The sequence below is a fragment of the Amblyomma americanum genome, chromosome 1 (genome assembly GCF_052857255.1).
Source record: "Amblyomma americanum isolate KBUSLIRL-KWMA chromosome 1, ASM5285725v1, whole genome shotgun sequence".
NCBI classification, from domain to species: Eukaryota; Metazoa; Arthropoda; class Arachnida; order Ixodida; family Ixodidae; genus Amblyomma; species Amblyomma americanum.
Genome location: NC_135497.1, coordinates 386114176 through 386130389, shown reverse-complemented (window position 1 = coordinate 386130389; position 16214 = coordinate 386114176). Strand labels below are relative to the sequence as shown.

General features: G+C 44.3%; 1 long non-coding RNA gene across 1 annotated transcript; it reads right to left on the bottom strand.

The window, feature by feature from the left end:
• Positions 1–389: 389 nt before the first annotated feature.
• Positions 390–10937, bottom strand: LOC144101744 (uncharacterized). The gene is made up of 4 exons (XR_013308055.1): positions 10787–10937; positions 5110–5268; positions 2589–2705; positions 390–576 (listed from the first exon to the last, which is right to left on the bottom strand). It is a non-coding gene; the product is annotated as an uncharacterized LOC144101744 (long non-coding RNA).
• Positions 10938–16214: the final 5277 nt, after the last annotated feature.

Below are 16214 nucleotides of genomic sequence, written 5' to 3'. Positions count from 1 at the left end.
GTTTATTCATGCATGGTCACCCCGTATTTATAAAACATGTTCATTTCATGTTTACGACAGTTCCAGAAATTGAAAACTAGTATTTTCTTCCTGCCATTCCATGTAAACACTTCAGGAGCTGAACTATTCCGAAACCCTCTGTATGGAATGGGATGCACATGCATTCATTTAAAGCTGTGTTGTTTGTTGAAAAAATTAAAAGCGCTGTACGTGGTGAACATAAATTATATATTTGCTACAGCAGTCAGAAAAAGCACAACATTCGTTCAGTCTTGCACAGCTTTTTTGCCTCTTGTGCTGTTGTTGCATACAACTGAAGAATGCCTTGCATGCATACAACTGAATGCATACAACTGAATGCATACAACTGAAGAATGCATACAACTGAAGAATGAAGACGCCCTTCATCCAATGGTGTCGGCTGGTTTTCATGATGTCGTGGCCAATCCTCTAAATGGGATGAACCATGACGCCATGACAATTGACCTACGCTATTGGCTGGAGATATTCCTATGAGGGGTGTTTTTTCTTGAGTTGCGTCTGACTTTTGTGCGTCACATGGGTTCATTCTGCTTCCTGCAAAACAAAAAAATGCACAGGTAATTCTGCAATGAGCAGTGCAGTGCAAGTTGCGTTGAAAAAGCAACTCTGCTGTTTTTCCTTGGTATGCCATGACTGACAGACAATAGAGCTGAGTATTAACTTAAAATATGCACAAATGTATGCAACAGCTGGTTACCCAAAGAAAAATACTGCTCTAAATTTTCAGCAAAGGAGTACTATGCAACGTGGTTTTGCAGGCTGCTATAGTTGAAGCCAACTCCGCAAGTGCTAAACAGGACAAATACCTAATATTTTTTTAGAAATTAAGGGTATAGAACATGCCTCATCTACAAACATATGCAGATATAAACTCCTCTACAAAAGAAGTCCACAGAAAACCCAAAAAACAACTTTGTGGGTGGCCCTTTACATTTATTTGTTTATTTATTTATTTATACATGTACCTAAATTCGCCTGCAAAGACATCAGAGTAGAGGGGTGTACCATAGTATTCTTCATACATTAGCGCCAAGGAAACAAATATATAAACAAGTAAAATAATAATAGAGGATAATGCAAGCCCTCCGATAGGACAAAGCAAGAGAATGCTGCAAAATATCAGCGTAAATCAACACTGTGAATTAAATGGAAATACATGGTAATGTCGCTGCGCACACTAAAAAATTGCTAAGTTTAAAACGTGGTTAAATGAACGAATGTTCCTCCCACCATGTCGGCATAAGACCCTGACATACAAACAGACAAAAAGTCTACATACAGACCACGGAAATCAGTGTTAAACCAGAGCAGCCTTTAGCGCAACAGAAAATTCTGAATCGGATGTAGCCACAGCTATATCGAGAGGAAGATTATTCAATGTACTGATTGTGCGTGGAAAAAATGAATGTGCAAAAACTGAGGTACACGCTGATATTTCTTTAATCTTATGCGGGTGATCTCGACGCTGGGAAATGTACATAGGTGGTCAAAGCTAAGCATCTTTGTTCAGTACGGTGCAAGAATGTAATATGTATCGTAAAAACATGAGTCGAAAAAATTCCCAACGTGAGGATAGAAGAGGCCATTCTAAGCTACATTTGATGTCAGTGATACTGCTACAATGCGAATAGTTGAGGGATACAAAACGGGCGGCTCGATTCTGAATTTTTTTCAAAACTGTTGTTAAGAAATTGCGTGACGGGTCCCATATGACACAACCATATTCTATGATTGAGTGGATATTTGCTGCGTAGAGCAGTTTTTTCACATTTTGTGGAGCATATTTAAAGTTTAGTCTGATAAAATGTATAGAGCTGGCAGCCTTCAAGGTTAAAGTGTCTACATGGCGGTTCAGTGTCAAGTCGGAGCTAAATGTTACTCCTAGGTAATTTGCCTGGCTCACTTCAGAGATCATTTCTGCGTTTAAATAGTATTATGTATTGATAAGTTTATGCTTTCAGGTAAAACGAACATGCTTACATTTAGACACATTTAGATACTTAAGCCAGGAGCGACACCACGATGAAATACAGTTGAGGTCACTTTGAAGTTCTACCCTGTCCGAATCATGTTTTATTCCTCGGTACAAGACGCAATCATCTGCGTACAATCTAATTTTGGAGGTTATACCGTGGACAATGTCATTTACGTAGATAAGAAACACCAGTGGGCCGAGCACTGACCCCTGGGGCACACCCTAAAGCACGGAAACGTCTGTAGATTTAGATTCATTAATCAAGACATTATGACTGCGTCCTGTCAAATAATTTTGTACCCAGCAAAATATATTGTGCGGCAAGCCGAAAAGGGATACCTTGTGCAAAAGCCTAATAAATAGCCTACTAAATATTCTAAGGAGATGATCCTTTTTAAGTGCCATATTAAACCTATTAACAGGGATGTGCAGATGCATAATTTTCCCCAGAGAAGTAACTTATGCTGCATACAAAGTGAATGTGTCTATAAGTCGAGACATCTTTTAATTCCGCGCATTACAAACATTTAAGCACAAGTTGAAAGCATCACAAAGCGAAACGCCGACTTACAACTTGAAGCCTTAGTGTGTTTACAAGGTTTATAATTTTTGATGGTAGAGATGTCCTGGAACGTTTCACATCTTTCTGCCTGCTTCCATTAGGTGGATTTATGTAAAACAACTGCCTCTGGGGAAAGAAAAAAAGACATGCTTTACATGTAGAGCAATTTGTATACGTGTGCACTGCTCAAAAATGCAAACACAGATTTAGGTCTCAAAAGTATCATGATGTACAGTGACAGCAGAAAAGCGTATGTGTGTACAGACCATGTGTATAATAGTTTTCAAGACACCTTTTTGTTTGCCCCTCCCCTTCAATGCCTGCCTGGGGCCATTAAATCATGTAAAAAAACAAGCAGCACTTTTGACGAATAATAATAATAATAATAATTGCTTTTTGGGGAAAGGAAATGGCGCGGTATCTGTCTCATATATCGTTGGACACCTGAACCGCCCCGTAAGGGAAGGGATAAAGGAGGGAGTGAAAGAGGAAAGGAAGAAGAGGTGCCGTAGTGGAGGGCTCCGGAATAATTTCGACCTCCTGGGGATCTTTAACGTGCACTGACATCGCACAGCACACGGACGCCTTAGCGTTTTTCCTCCATAAAAACGCAGCCGCCGCGGTCGGGTTCGAACCCGGGAACTCCGGATCAGTAGTCGAGCGCCCTAACCACTGAGCCACCGCGGCGGGTTGACGAATGACCAATGTTTATACTGGTGACACCGAAACCAGATATTCAGAAATATTGCGTACATCGAACACACCAATTATCTCCTCGAAAATCTTATGTAGTAATACAGGGAAGTCGTAATGTATATCGAATTCCTATTTCCTAACGGCGCTCTTCAGTCACTTTCTGTGCGCAAAGACGGGTCGGTTGTGCGGCTTCTGATAGTGCTAGCACTTTGAAACGGCATGCAGAGGTTAACGTAACATGTGCTTGAGGGTGGCCTTAGATCTCGTGCAGTCACTTTTCATGCCACATCACTGCAATGCTCTAAAGTCGAGCTAACTTAAGTCTAGAGTCTAGACGCGGCCCTCACTTGCTCTCTCTGCTGAAGACTTTGCGGGAGGGAGCCAACTGTGTCTTCATTTTAATGGATGATTATTCAATTTACAGTGCAATAGCAACAAAATTGGACCTTTTAAAATAAACAGTCCTTAAGCACCGCACGCTACAGCTTTGATACTAAGCAAGTTAGGCTGACCAATGCCTAGCGAGTGGTGCACTGCCAGCACGCCGGTGGGTGGCACATTACTGCAAGAAGGTTATCATTGGCTTGAGTGAAATGTACTCCTGCGTCTAGGTCATAAGCAAACTTATTATTAATACTGTCATGACCGTAGGCAAGGACGAAGTGCTGTGCATGTAAGACGACGAGGACGAAATGTGTGTTCTGGCGTTGGGCTGCCCGCCAGTTTGTTGCTCTGATCTTTGGTGGGCTCACCCTGTGCATGCCTTCAATCTGTTTTGTAAATATATTTTCCTCATTACGCTGTTTAATATCAAATTATTTTGTAATCTCTTTCGAGTTAAATATATCTCAGTTCGACTGCAGTACAGCTTTGTTCTCATGCCAGGAAGTTGAGACGTCAGTATTCAGGCTTAGTTATATCTCCATAATTGAGCTCAAGTATATCCCACAGAGCTTCCAGTTATACAAGCTTCAGACACTACTAGCCCGCCCAGTCATTTTTCATCTCCTTAAGCCGCAGCATGTGGACACAAGTGAGAAAATTAATTTCCTGTTGGTAGCTGTTCTTTGGAAGAGCTGTGCAATAAATTGTGTGCGCAAAGAAAGGTATAAAAGGCAGATGTAGCAGTGGACAAATGAAGTAACTATTGTGCGCATGAGAAACTTCAGATGCCAAAGAAGTATGCTGTCAATGGGTGCAATGACCTTCTCTCTTATATATCAGCAATCAGGTAAAGTACGAAAAGCAGTGGCTGGTTTTCACACTGATGACCTATGAGAAACAATTGACCCAAATCAAGCTGTTTGTGCTATCCTTAAGAACACTTGGCTAATTTTTTAGCAGTATCATAAAGGTGTAAAACAGATGGTCGCACAGTAGCCTGTGATGCAGTGAGGCTGCAAAAATCCAAAAATATGCACGTGCCCTCAAAGTGCTTGAAAGTGCTTGTCATTTTCATCCTCTTTTTCTGCTCTGCTATGTCGCACAACACTGTGCGGCTGTTCCTCAGCGCTGTTGTGGTACTGTTAAAGAAATGGCCATGTGTACATCAGGTTCAACTTGCCAAAGCAGTGCTATGCACACGTGGAGGCACACAAAAAACTGTGCATTGGGTACTGCAACCTACACCAGGCAAGGTGTAGAAAACACAAATAAGCTAGTCCAAAATAAGCTAGTCAGTGGTCGGTGCATAGAATGCATTTGCAGCGCAGAAAAATATCCTTGGAGGCAAAATGCTTCTTATTAAAATTGCTGTAAGATCTGTGTACATTATATCGTCAGAATTATTAGGAAAAGAAGTTTGTCCCAAAATATGTAAACATGGGGAACTCACCTTTGTACGAATTCGAGGGTTATGGCAGCACCCTCTGGGTACTCCAGATTCTTTATGTAGCATAATATGAAGGCAGTACATGCTGCTTCAGCGAAGTCACTTGCTTCGGGGAAAATGATTTGGTTCTCACAACAAAGCACTCATCGCTGTATATGCTTCCTGGAAAATGAAGAGCCACTGTTAAAAGACTTGAAAATTTTGAATCCATGCGGTGCTTATTCCTTTTTTGCTAACTCCTGAACCAACATTTATTTTTAAATAAAAGTCAAAGAAGCCAATTCCTAGCAATGACAAAAAGAAGAAAATAAGATTAGACTGTATTGGTTGAGAGACAAAGTCCTTACGGTAGCTGTATTGGTTGGAAGAGAAAGTCCTTACGGTAGCACAGTAAATCGATAGTAATTGGTTAAACAGATGATAAGGCCCATGCTAGAATTTTACTTTCGAGACGAAATGTCCTCAATTAGAACTATGAGGTATGCAACCTGGGCAGGTGTCATCTTCGGTGCAATAAAAGCATCAGTTACTTGTATTAATGTAAGCAAAAGGTGCCAAACTGGATCATCTATGTCTGACACATTAGTGCCAATGTAGAGTCAGCAGCTTAAGCAGAGTGCAATTTTGCGATGCATGCCCAGAAAGCTTAAAGTCCTGGCTGAGCACTTTTGCAGGCTTGTTGCGCAAGTAAATGTTGGTATATTTCATTGTTGATATCCTGTTGTTCAACTAATAATAGGTGAACCGGCAATTCTTGTTCACAAAATAATGCATATAAAATGCCTCATCATGCTTAACCACCCTCTGAAAGAGGTCATGTGCAATGCATGGCGGCAGTCTAGAATTACACACATGGAAAAACCTAAGGGCATGGAACGGAGACTGTTCAACAATACCACAGTCACTGTTAGTTGAGGAGCTAACTTCCTGCAATGCGCTCGACGCATTCATCATAATGCTGAGGCGTTCGCTTTTTCCCAGTCGCAAGAGGTTCCTGCTCAAAATCAGAGCGAGTAACAAGGCAGAACCTGCAAAAGTAAGCGCTTGTGCTAAAATTCCATGCAAAGCCACCATTTCCATGACTGCCAAGGTTTTCTCTCATTATAAAGTCTAGCCGCAAATCTTGATAACCTCTCAAGACTGACCATGTCCTCTCTCAACGGCTGCAGCACCTTTGCCAACCCAAATTCTTTGATATACTACTGGCGACAAAGCCAAACCTTCTGCAAGGTTTTGACACGAGACCTACAGTGCAAAGGCACATTTCCAAGTGTCAGGTACACACCGAGCAGATTAAAATTTCCTTTTGCAGAACCTAGAGGGTTTGCAATTTCAAATTAATCTTGACATAAAAAAATTCGTATCAATTTACCCTTCTTATTTTTGAAAGGCTCACATGAAATGTAATCTTCCAAACAATCTTCAGAAATCGTATTCTTCTCACTGCTTACCTGAGACATCGAGAATTTCATGAGGCTTTCAGCTGGTACATTGTGATATAATAATAATAATAATTGGTTTTTGGGGAAAGGAAATGGCGCAGTATCTGTCTCATATATCGTTGGACACCTGAACCGCGCCGTAAGGGAAGGGACAAGAGAGGGAGTGAAAGAAGAAGGGAAGAAGGAGGTGCCGTAGTGGAGGGCTCCGGAATAATTTCGACCACCTGGGGATCTTTAACGTGCACTGACATCGCACAGCACACGGGCGCCTTAGCGTTTTTCCTCCATAAAAACGCAGCCGCTGCGGTTGGGTTCAAACCCGGGAACTCCGGATCAGTAGTCGAGCGCCCTAACCACTGAGCCACCGCGGCGGGTACATTGTGATATATAGACTCATTATTCTGTCTGTGGAGGCCTAGAGACACTTTCACTGGTTCTATAAAGTTGAAGTTTTCTTTATAGAAGTCATGTCGGCAGTATGATGATCTCAGAGTTGTAGACGTCCCACTATGAAGCGCGTCTTTTGCAAACACTGATCCAATTTTCACGAGTACGTCTTCTGGAACGTCAACCAGGCCCTCCAGTGAAATCTTATTGCTCAAGCTATGCAATGTATCAATCTCCTTAACTGTGGTTTGTACTGGGCTTGCTGGCAAATGATGTTGCGTTTCCAGCTTAAGCAGAAACTGGGCAAGGTTGGTAGTGAAGAGGTTGCTACTGGAGGGGTTGCTAGCACTGGCCCCGATGCTACATGCACTATTTGTATCAGTGGCTGATGATTGTCGCCTGTGGTCAGCTTCTGGCATGCTCTCTGGCTCCAATTCCAGGTGAGCAGCAGAGGGCTAAGTGGTTTCTAAAATGCCTCTGCCCTTTTGGTGGTACCTTGAGACATGTTTTCTGAATGAACCAGCTGTTCTCAACACACTAACACACCCAATAAAGGGGCACACAACTGCTTCAGCTGAGTTGCTCATGTGGCTGGTTACATGACACAGAAATTGAGAGTGGTTAGGTTCTAAAGACCCGCATGATGAGACAGGACACTGGAAAAGGCCGCTATCAGAGTCAGGGCGTGGTCTCTTATGGTGCCCCGAGAGATAGCTTCTAAAGCTTCCATAATTACTAAACACAGCACCACATGAACCGAATGAGCAAGGTGCACCAGCCGCTACGCTACTATGAAACTTGAAATGGCCAAATTAGCGTGAAAATGACTGAAAACTTTAACTACAAACATTACAAGAGGGCATATTTGATTAGTGATGAGCACTAAACACATCTACACAGAAAGAATATGCATCATGAAACCTTATGGTCACAATCACACGAGGCAGTTTAAGATCCACTGGGATTGCTGGTGTGTTCCACAAGAGCCGGAATCACCGCAAGAAATGTCTTTGGCAGCTTTGTACAGAACCACTGACTGAAGTTTGAGGTAGCAACTGGTCATCCAATCAGCCCCTCAGAATGAAACTCGGGATCACAGTCGATGCTGCAGTCCCCAGGAGTTCCAACCACAGGCTTGGGAATCAAAGAAAATTGGCAGATTACGGTGAGTAGTCATTTCCTATAGTGCAGTGCACACAGCACGTTAACTTCCACAGCAAAAATCTACTGCTTCTTTTGAACTGTACTTTGCCCAGACGCCGGAAAAAAGCAATTGCAGGGGGACAGGCCGAAAGTGCCTAAAGAGGCTCATGTCACTCCGCTGCCATCCAGAAGCTAGAACGCGTACCTCGCCCTCCGAATGAATCATTCGTTGGTCATCAGTGGGAGCTGTTACTACAAAGCTACCTTCCATGCATTCCTATTTTTTAAAACCAACACATGCTTGTAAATGAGGAGTGATCATGATGAATATCTACTGATGATGACGATGGTTGCACAATGTGCTTACAACAGCGCAATTTGAACATAGGTTATACAACAAAAATTGGGACCATGCCTAATCGAGTGCATCAAATTGAAAGACATCTGTGGGCTCGGGGTTTCTTTTTTGCTCTGCTGTCGCATATCTTTCAGTATCAGTCATATAAAATAGGTGGCCACGGCCATTATTTCCGTGCTTATGACGACTTGTAACGCACAAAGGCATTCAACTCAGTTTTTCGATCAGTGTTATTCACACTAATGTGTACATACTGTGGGAACCAGTTCGCCGTTAGATTGTTGCCGCTCATGAAGTGGTGGTATATGGGTTTCAACGCTCTGAAGCGACACCTGGGCTATGAGTAGAAGTCTAGAACCGAAAAAGGTCAGTATTGGCATGCAGGGTATAACTATGGTAGGGTACAGTTGGTAACACTAGGCCACGGTCTGCAGTGCCCTCTATTATTCCTCGAGACAACCGCAACAGCGAACAAAATCAACTTCTCAATGTCTGACTTTCAAAAAATCGAGATAGCATAAATCTAGAGCTTAAAATTTTTTTCTTAAGGGAAAGGCACAAAGACGCGGAAGTTCAAATTTTGCCTACATATAACTCAGCTTGCACAAAACGCACTTAAAAAACTCTAGCTGGAGGATATTTGTGAAGCAGCATCTTTTAATATACAACAACTTTAGTGAGAGTCCCTTTCTGAGGTCATCTAAGTTGTATCCAACTATAGCTGGGGGTTGAGTAAGTTACACTCTGTCAAATTGATAAGTAAATATGGAAGCCATGGGCGTGATGCGACCACGGTATCGTTACATAAGCACCCTAGGTGTACGATTTGATGTATTGCTCCACTTGCTTACTTGTGTCTATGGGCCGGGGAAGCCCTACCCCCTCGCCACCTGCTAGCTATGTAAGGTTTGTTCATTTTCACCACCTCAGACTCTCAGTCAGTTTGTAATTTTTTGTAATGCATCTAGGACAGTCACACAAAACCGTGCATGGCCGTCACGAAAAACTCTCATGTTCTGGCTGAGCAGCAGTCCCATTGCTGCCTTCAACACGCAGACCATACTCGTTCAAACCAGTGCGACAACCCAATGGCAACGTGTCAAACTAGCTCTTAAAAGTATACTTCCACTTCTGTTTTTGTCTCTCGGCTCTCATTTAAACTGTGTTGCATTTTTAATGACGACAGCAATTCCTCCTATGAGCACCACTCCACGTACTACCAGCGTCACCTTAATTACTGGTGGTCGTGCCACGTCACGGAGTGAATCTTCAACTGCAGAAATTACTTCTGATCACAATGAACTGCCGCATTAAATTAACAAAAATAGTCAGTTTTCATTAATCGAAAAATAATATTCACCAAAGAAAAAATACTTGCGTTCTGGAATAAACATCGAAAAAAGGATGCCGAATTTTCATATCTAAAAGCTGTAAAGACCAATAGGCAGATATGAAGGATACTGTAGTGAAGAGCTCCGTGCGCTGACATTACAAAGCACACTGGCGTAGTCGCATGTTGTGGGATACCTCAACTATAAACTAGTTCTTGCACACTTGAGAGACACTTTTTAGGGGTAAAGAAAAAAAATACACGACTATATTACAGAACCGAGTGCAAAAAAGTCTTTACAGGGTCGTCTACAACTCTCTTCTGACCTAACACGACGCTTGAAAGCTGTCTTCGTCATCTTACTCTCCTCGTCAGCTCCAGGCTTTTCCCCCGAGTTCGTCTAGCACAGGAACCGTCTCGAATTCACCGCGGACGTGCCATGTACGGCCATGCGGTCTCTCTGCAGAATCTAGCTTTTGTTTCCTCCATTCGCGTTCGTGGCCACTTCTGAATGGCGCCGCGATTTCTCGCCAGGCTGCATTCCCGTGAGGAGAAGACAACCGAGCAATGTGCTTATATCTGGTATTAGCCCAGTTTACACCCGATGCGAGATGGGCACCATTGTTTTTATTTCTTTTTAACTTCCCCAGGCTATATAGTCTCACGGTGGCCATCGACGTTGCTGATCACCGCTGCCTGAACAGTCTCACGTGGATCGCGAAGACGCGACGACGAGGCGACACGGCAACCGCGGCTTTACGTCTTAAGACCCGCCAACGAGCGACGTGCACACCAAGCGGCGGGTAAAACGAGACGCGCGCTGGAGTGTTGTACGTGGCTCGCTCCCATGGACGTCCTTCTTACGGAATGGATGCACATTTACTTCATGAACAAATAACAAGGTTGGCGCAACATGTCGCGAAGCGAACACGTTTATGGTTCTCAATGCGGGAACCGCCGCTATGAAGACGATGCAGCACCGCACACCACATTTTATAACGCTAGCAATCTGACCCTTACCTTGTCGCAAAAAACAGAATGCTCCAAAAGGGAGCAGGCTCACGCCGGGCTGCTCGTTGAGGAAGGAAGGTCGTTACAGCAGGTGAGTACAAAGACTTCGTTGCTTTGATGCGGGGAACGAAGAGACGAGCACGCCAAACAACGCGCTCTATATTGGTGACGCCAAGTACACTATAGCCAAACTTTTCCTCCTTCATGGCTATAGCCAAGTTGTAGCCAAGTCAAGTCGCCAAAAATGCTAAAGCGCACATGGATAAATGGAAGGGAGGTATGAGCGTCTCCTTCGATGTGGGGTGGTCGAAGATGCTTTTACGCTCTTTTACTGCTCGCATCAACGTTGCTAGACTGTGGAAGGAGAAAATACGGACCGAATACGGACAACTCGTCCGTTTTCGCCTAACGGCAGATGTCGTAACCAATCAAGGACGATTCTGTCAAAAAGTTACGAAAATGTTTTGCAAAGCTTACAACATTCTCATTTCTATAAAAATGAGAATGTTGTAGGCCTTGTTAGCATCTACACATTCAAGGACAGGGTTCCAATGTATCTTTTGGATTTGTTTCCTAAAGTTATTTAATGTTCTCGTATTTATCTCTTGAACAATGAATTACTCAGAATGATTCACACTTTTTTTTCATAATTTCACCGCGGTTACAAAACACATAAATAGGTAAGTGGTCACTCACGGTTGCTGAGACAACACCAGATTGTACCGTGTCTTCAATGCTGTTAGTTACGAATAAATCCAAAAGGCTTTCAGAACAGTGGCTGATGCTTGTTGGCTCATTTATAACGTTTTTGCAACCAAATGAATCCAACATTACCTGCAGTTCTCGTGACTGATTTGTATTTTGCAATAGGTTAATGCTACAGTCACCCCCAATTGTAATGTGCAGGCCATTTAATGAGAAAAAACTCAGCACGCTCTCTCCAGAAAAGCAAGGAAGGCGTCCAGTTTACCATCCGGTGGACGGTACAGCGCAAAAAAACACAGATGTTTGATACTGTAAGGATAAGGCTTCATAATCTGGCGTTACTGTCGAGAATTCGGTAAGTAAGCTGCATGGCATGTGCTCGGATACAATTTGCAAATAACCCCTACTACGGGGACGTGACCTATTTAAAAAAAATGTTCGAAAACCAGGCAGGCAAAGTACATCCCGTTCAGATTCGTACCACGTTTTTGTGAACATGATGCTCTCAAATTTGAAGCCGAACTCAGCAGGAAACATCATCAGTTCGTCATGCTTGTTCCTAGCCGATTGCGTATTACAATGCAAGAATGAGATACAGGCACCACCGCCTTGGCAGACAACGTCACCTGGTACAATCATCGGAGTAAAAGGAACGAGAATGACCGCGCAGATAAATAGCAAAGACCTGCATTATCGTTTCCAAGTAAGCTTCACATATTACGCGTACCATACGGGAATTTTCCGTCTTACGAGGAAAAATTTTGCCTCCCTCACCCATGCATAGCGCCATTTAATTTCCTTTTTCTTTGCCACAGTCATTCCAAGAAGCTTCATTAGTTGAGGGGCCAGGTGCTCATTCACAAACACGAGTTGCTGAGCGGCAAATCCTAGCTCAGTTGTAGTGAACCTCGTCTTTCGTGCTTTTTCAAGAACTGCGTCCTGTTTCGTCCGCCGGTTAAAGACCACAACAAATCTGCTCAGACCCATCTGTCTCATCCGTCCCGCTGTTCCGCACAGGAACACAATGACAAACCTCAATGTCCTGCTCATTTATGGCCTCGCCCAGTCCTTCACCTACCTTTCCAAGCACGTTCACAAGGTTCTCGTTTTTTTCAATTGGAATTGCCTTGACTTCCACTTTTTTGTTTCTCGAGTACTGACCATGAGCTGCTATACTGAGAGAATTATCACGGACCTGAGCCTTTAATTTCTCCACCTCCTGAGCCAAAAGATCATTGGACACCTATAAATCTGCATTCTCTTCATTGACGCTGGCACATTCCTCTTTCGTGTTTTCATACGGTTTGTTTATGAATTCTAACGATTGTTTTAGTTCCCTTAACTCCTTCCCGAATTAGCGTTTTAGGTCAGCTATCTCGGTTCCTATTGGGACAGGTTGCGATTCAAACACAGGGTACAGAATTTGGCAGTCAGGCCGCAAAAATGAACAGTAAGGCAGCAGAGGCAGAAGGTACAAAAATTAGCAGAAGTAATGATTTCAGACCTGTGAAATGCAAGGTTAAAAAAATCACGCTCTGCTCCGTGCGCTGCCCCGCTGCCAAATGGTTCCAGCAATGGTCGTGCCGTCCTTTTAAGCAAAGCAAAGTGAGCGTGTCACGTGGTTCCACAAAACCGGTCAATTCACCGGCGCATCAGGACGCCGCCGCTGTATCTTGATGCAGCTGTACCGAAGGCATTTGGTCAGTCGTCGAGCGTTTCGCCTGTGAAATGCAAGGTGAAAAAAATCACACTCTGCTCCGTGCGTTTCCCCGTTGTCACGCTAGAGTGGTCACCTTACCTACGTAGAGGCTACATCATCAGTGGTAATTGTTGCCAGACGAGCAAGCGTTTTAAGCCGTTTTCAACTGCTAATTTGGCCACGAAGCTAGCAAAATATGTTTTACTGCTGTATACGGCGAGGTTCTTTTTGAAGGTTCTACAGATGGCACAAAGCGACAAAATACATTTGAAACAGACACTGGCAAGCTATTTAAAGCCCTACTTTTCAACTTAATGCCGTCCCCAAACGCCATTCACTCTTCCTCGAGGGACGTGGGTTGCGGGAGGATTCTAGAGGAGCTCCTCGCCGTAGTCTAAGCGGATGGGTCATCACATCTTTCTCTGTCAGAAAACGAAGTTATTTCAATCAATCAATCCTCACCGGAGTAATTGTCGAGTGGTGTTATTGAATCCCTACCACCCCTTGAATGGAGAAAGTGCTGTTTCCTACACTCCACGGAGCGTAAGACGAGCCGTGGAGCGTCGACTTTATAAATCCAAACTTTGACATCCCCTTCCCGCATTTTTAAATCCAAAATTTCTTAGCATTTTTACTGTTAATGCTTGTGGTTTTCATACATAATAATAATTGGTTGTTTTGGGGGAAAAGAAATGGCGCAAGTATCTGTCTCATATACCGCTGGACACCTGAACCGCGCCGTAGGGGAAGGAATAAAGGAGGGAGTGGAAGAAGAAAGGAAGAAAGAACTGCCGTAGTGGAGGGCTTCGGAATAATTTCGACCACCTGGGGTTCTTTTGCCTCATAAAAAAGCATTTTGCCTCCATAAAAAAGCAGCAGCCGCAGTCGGGTTCGAACCCGGGAACTCCGGATCAGCAGTCGAGCGCCCTAACCACTGAGCCACCGCGGCGGGTCAGGTTTCCATACAAGAAACCAATTTTCGTCTCCTGAATAATGTGTTGCAATTTTGCGCCGCTTATTATTATTAATTATTATTATTAATTGGTTTTGGGGGTAAAAGAAATGGCGCAGTATCTGTTTCAAATATCGTTGGACACCTGAACCGGGCCGTAAGGGAAGGGTAAAGGAGGCAGTGAAAGAAGAAAGGAAGAGAGAGGTGCCGTAGTGGAGGGCTCCGGAATAATTTCGACCACCTGGGGATCTTTAAAGTGCACTGACATAGCACAGCACACGGGCGCCTTTGCGTTTTTCCTCCATAAAAACGCAGCCGCCGCGCCGCTTTGACGTGGATGCGTTTTTCACGTGCGCCATAATGTGTTTTAGCTGCTGTGAGGTTCTTGTATTGAACCGTTTGCTCTTGTGTTACCACCATGTTCTGCACGACGCGTTCCGATGCCTACTGCCGCTCGACTGCACGCTTAACTTACCTCCACTTGGAATCCTTCGTATCTATGCTCCTGCGAATTCGAATTTGGACGGCGGCTGCGTTTTTATGGAGGCAAAACACTAAGGCGCCCGTGTGCTGTGCGATGTCAGTGAATGTTAAAGATCCCCAGGTGGTCGAAATTATTCCGGAGCCCTCCACTACGGCACCTCTTATTCCTTTCTTCTTTCACTCTCTCCTTTATCCTTTCCTTGACGGCGCGGTTCAGGTGTCCAACGATATATGAGCCAGATACTGCGCCATTTACTTTCCCCAAAAACAACTATTATTATTATTTTCATCATTTCTTTGAAGATCTGGCTGTGTAACAATGGCGAAGCGACCTTTCAAAGAGCCCGCCAATCGAGTGCATCGGTACCGCACCGCCACCTGGATCCCATGAATGAGGACTCATCCGTCTGTGTTTATGGAAGACGCACCTGCGCACTTGCTGTATGAATTTTCAAGTATACCACAGTAAAGATTGCGTTATATACACTGAGTTCGCGAGTATACACTTAGTTCGCGAGACTCCGCGGCGGATACGCTGGAAAGGAACTCCGCGGACGCGTGCATGAATTCAATTACCATAGCGGTTTGGTGGCAGGAGCAGAAAACGCGTTCGGCCCCTTAAATTTGCTACACATGTTTATCTTGTGGGAGGTCGCATTATAATTATGTTAGGGAGATTAAATGATTTTTGGGGAAAGGACACGACGCAGTATCTGTCTCACATATCGACGGACACCTGTACTGCACCGTAAGGAAACGGATAAAGGAGGGACTAAGACGAGAAAAAAAGAGGGGCCGTAGTGGAGGGCTCCGTAATAATTTCGACCACCTGGTAATTTTTAACATCTACTGACATCGCACAGCACACGGGCGCATGGCGTTTCGCATCTATCGAAATGCGGCCGCCACGGTCAGGCTCGAATCCGGGTACTCCGGACCAGTATCCGTGCGCCCTAACCACTGAGCCACTGAGGCGGGATTTCAACTGCGTGCTCAATGCGGACGCAGTAGTGCAGGGCCCCGGCAGGGGCAAGCCTGTCAGGAACGCGCGCGAGATTCGCTGCCTTGTGCTCAGTGGCGCTCATAAGTTCTTGTATTGAACAGGCTGTGCTTGAACGCCGATAGGAGGGAAGAGGTTTTGCAGGCCTTGCGAACTTCGGTGGTTGGCGCCGTGCCCGGTGACTGGTATCACACTCCTCTCACCACACCTTCACCTTATTATCCAAACCCATTCCTCTGACCTCTCTCCCGTACCTCTTTCTGTTCGTTCTGCACTGTCCCGCCCAGCACCCACCGGATCCTGCTGAGCAGCCCTTACTGCGCGAGTCGGGCCGCCAGCAACACTGGAGTCCCTTAGGGCCACCCTCCAATGCTGCACGTGGATTCTCAGCCATTGGGTCAAACAAATTTCGGGCAGTGCCCGTAGTATCTACCTCTGCCTTCCGGCATGGATCTTGGAATACCGCCAGCTTCGAATCGAGAGAGAGAGTAAACTTTTGTTTACTTCGAGGAATTCCACATTTAATAAATAGATATTGAAAGCATTTGAAATTTGAGAAGAAAAAAAAGAAAATTACTTTTGAGGAAAGTAAATGACG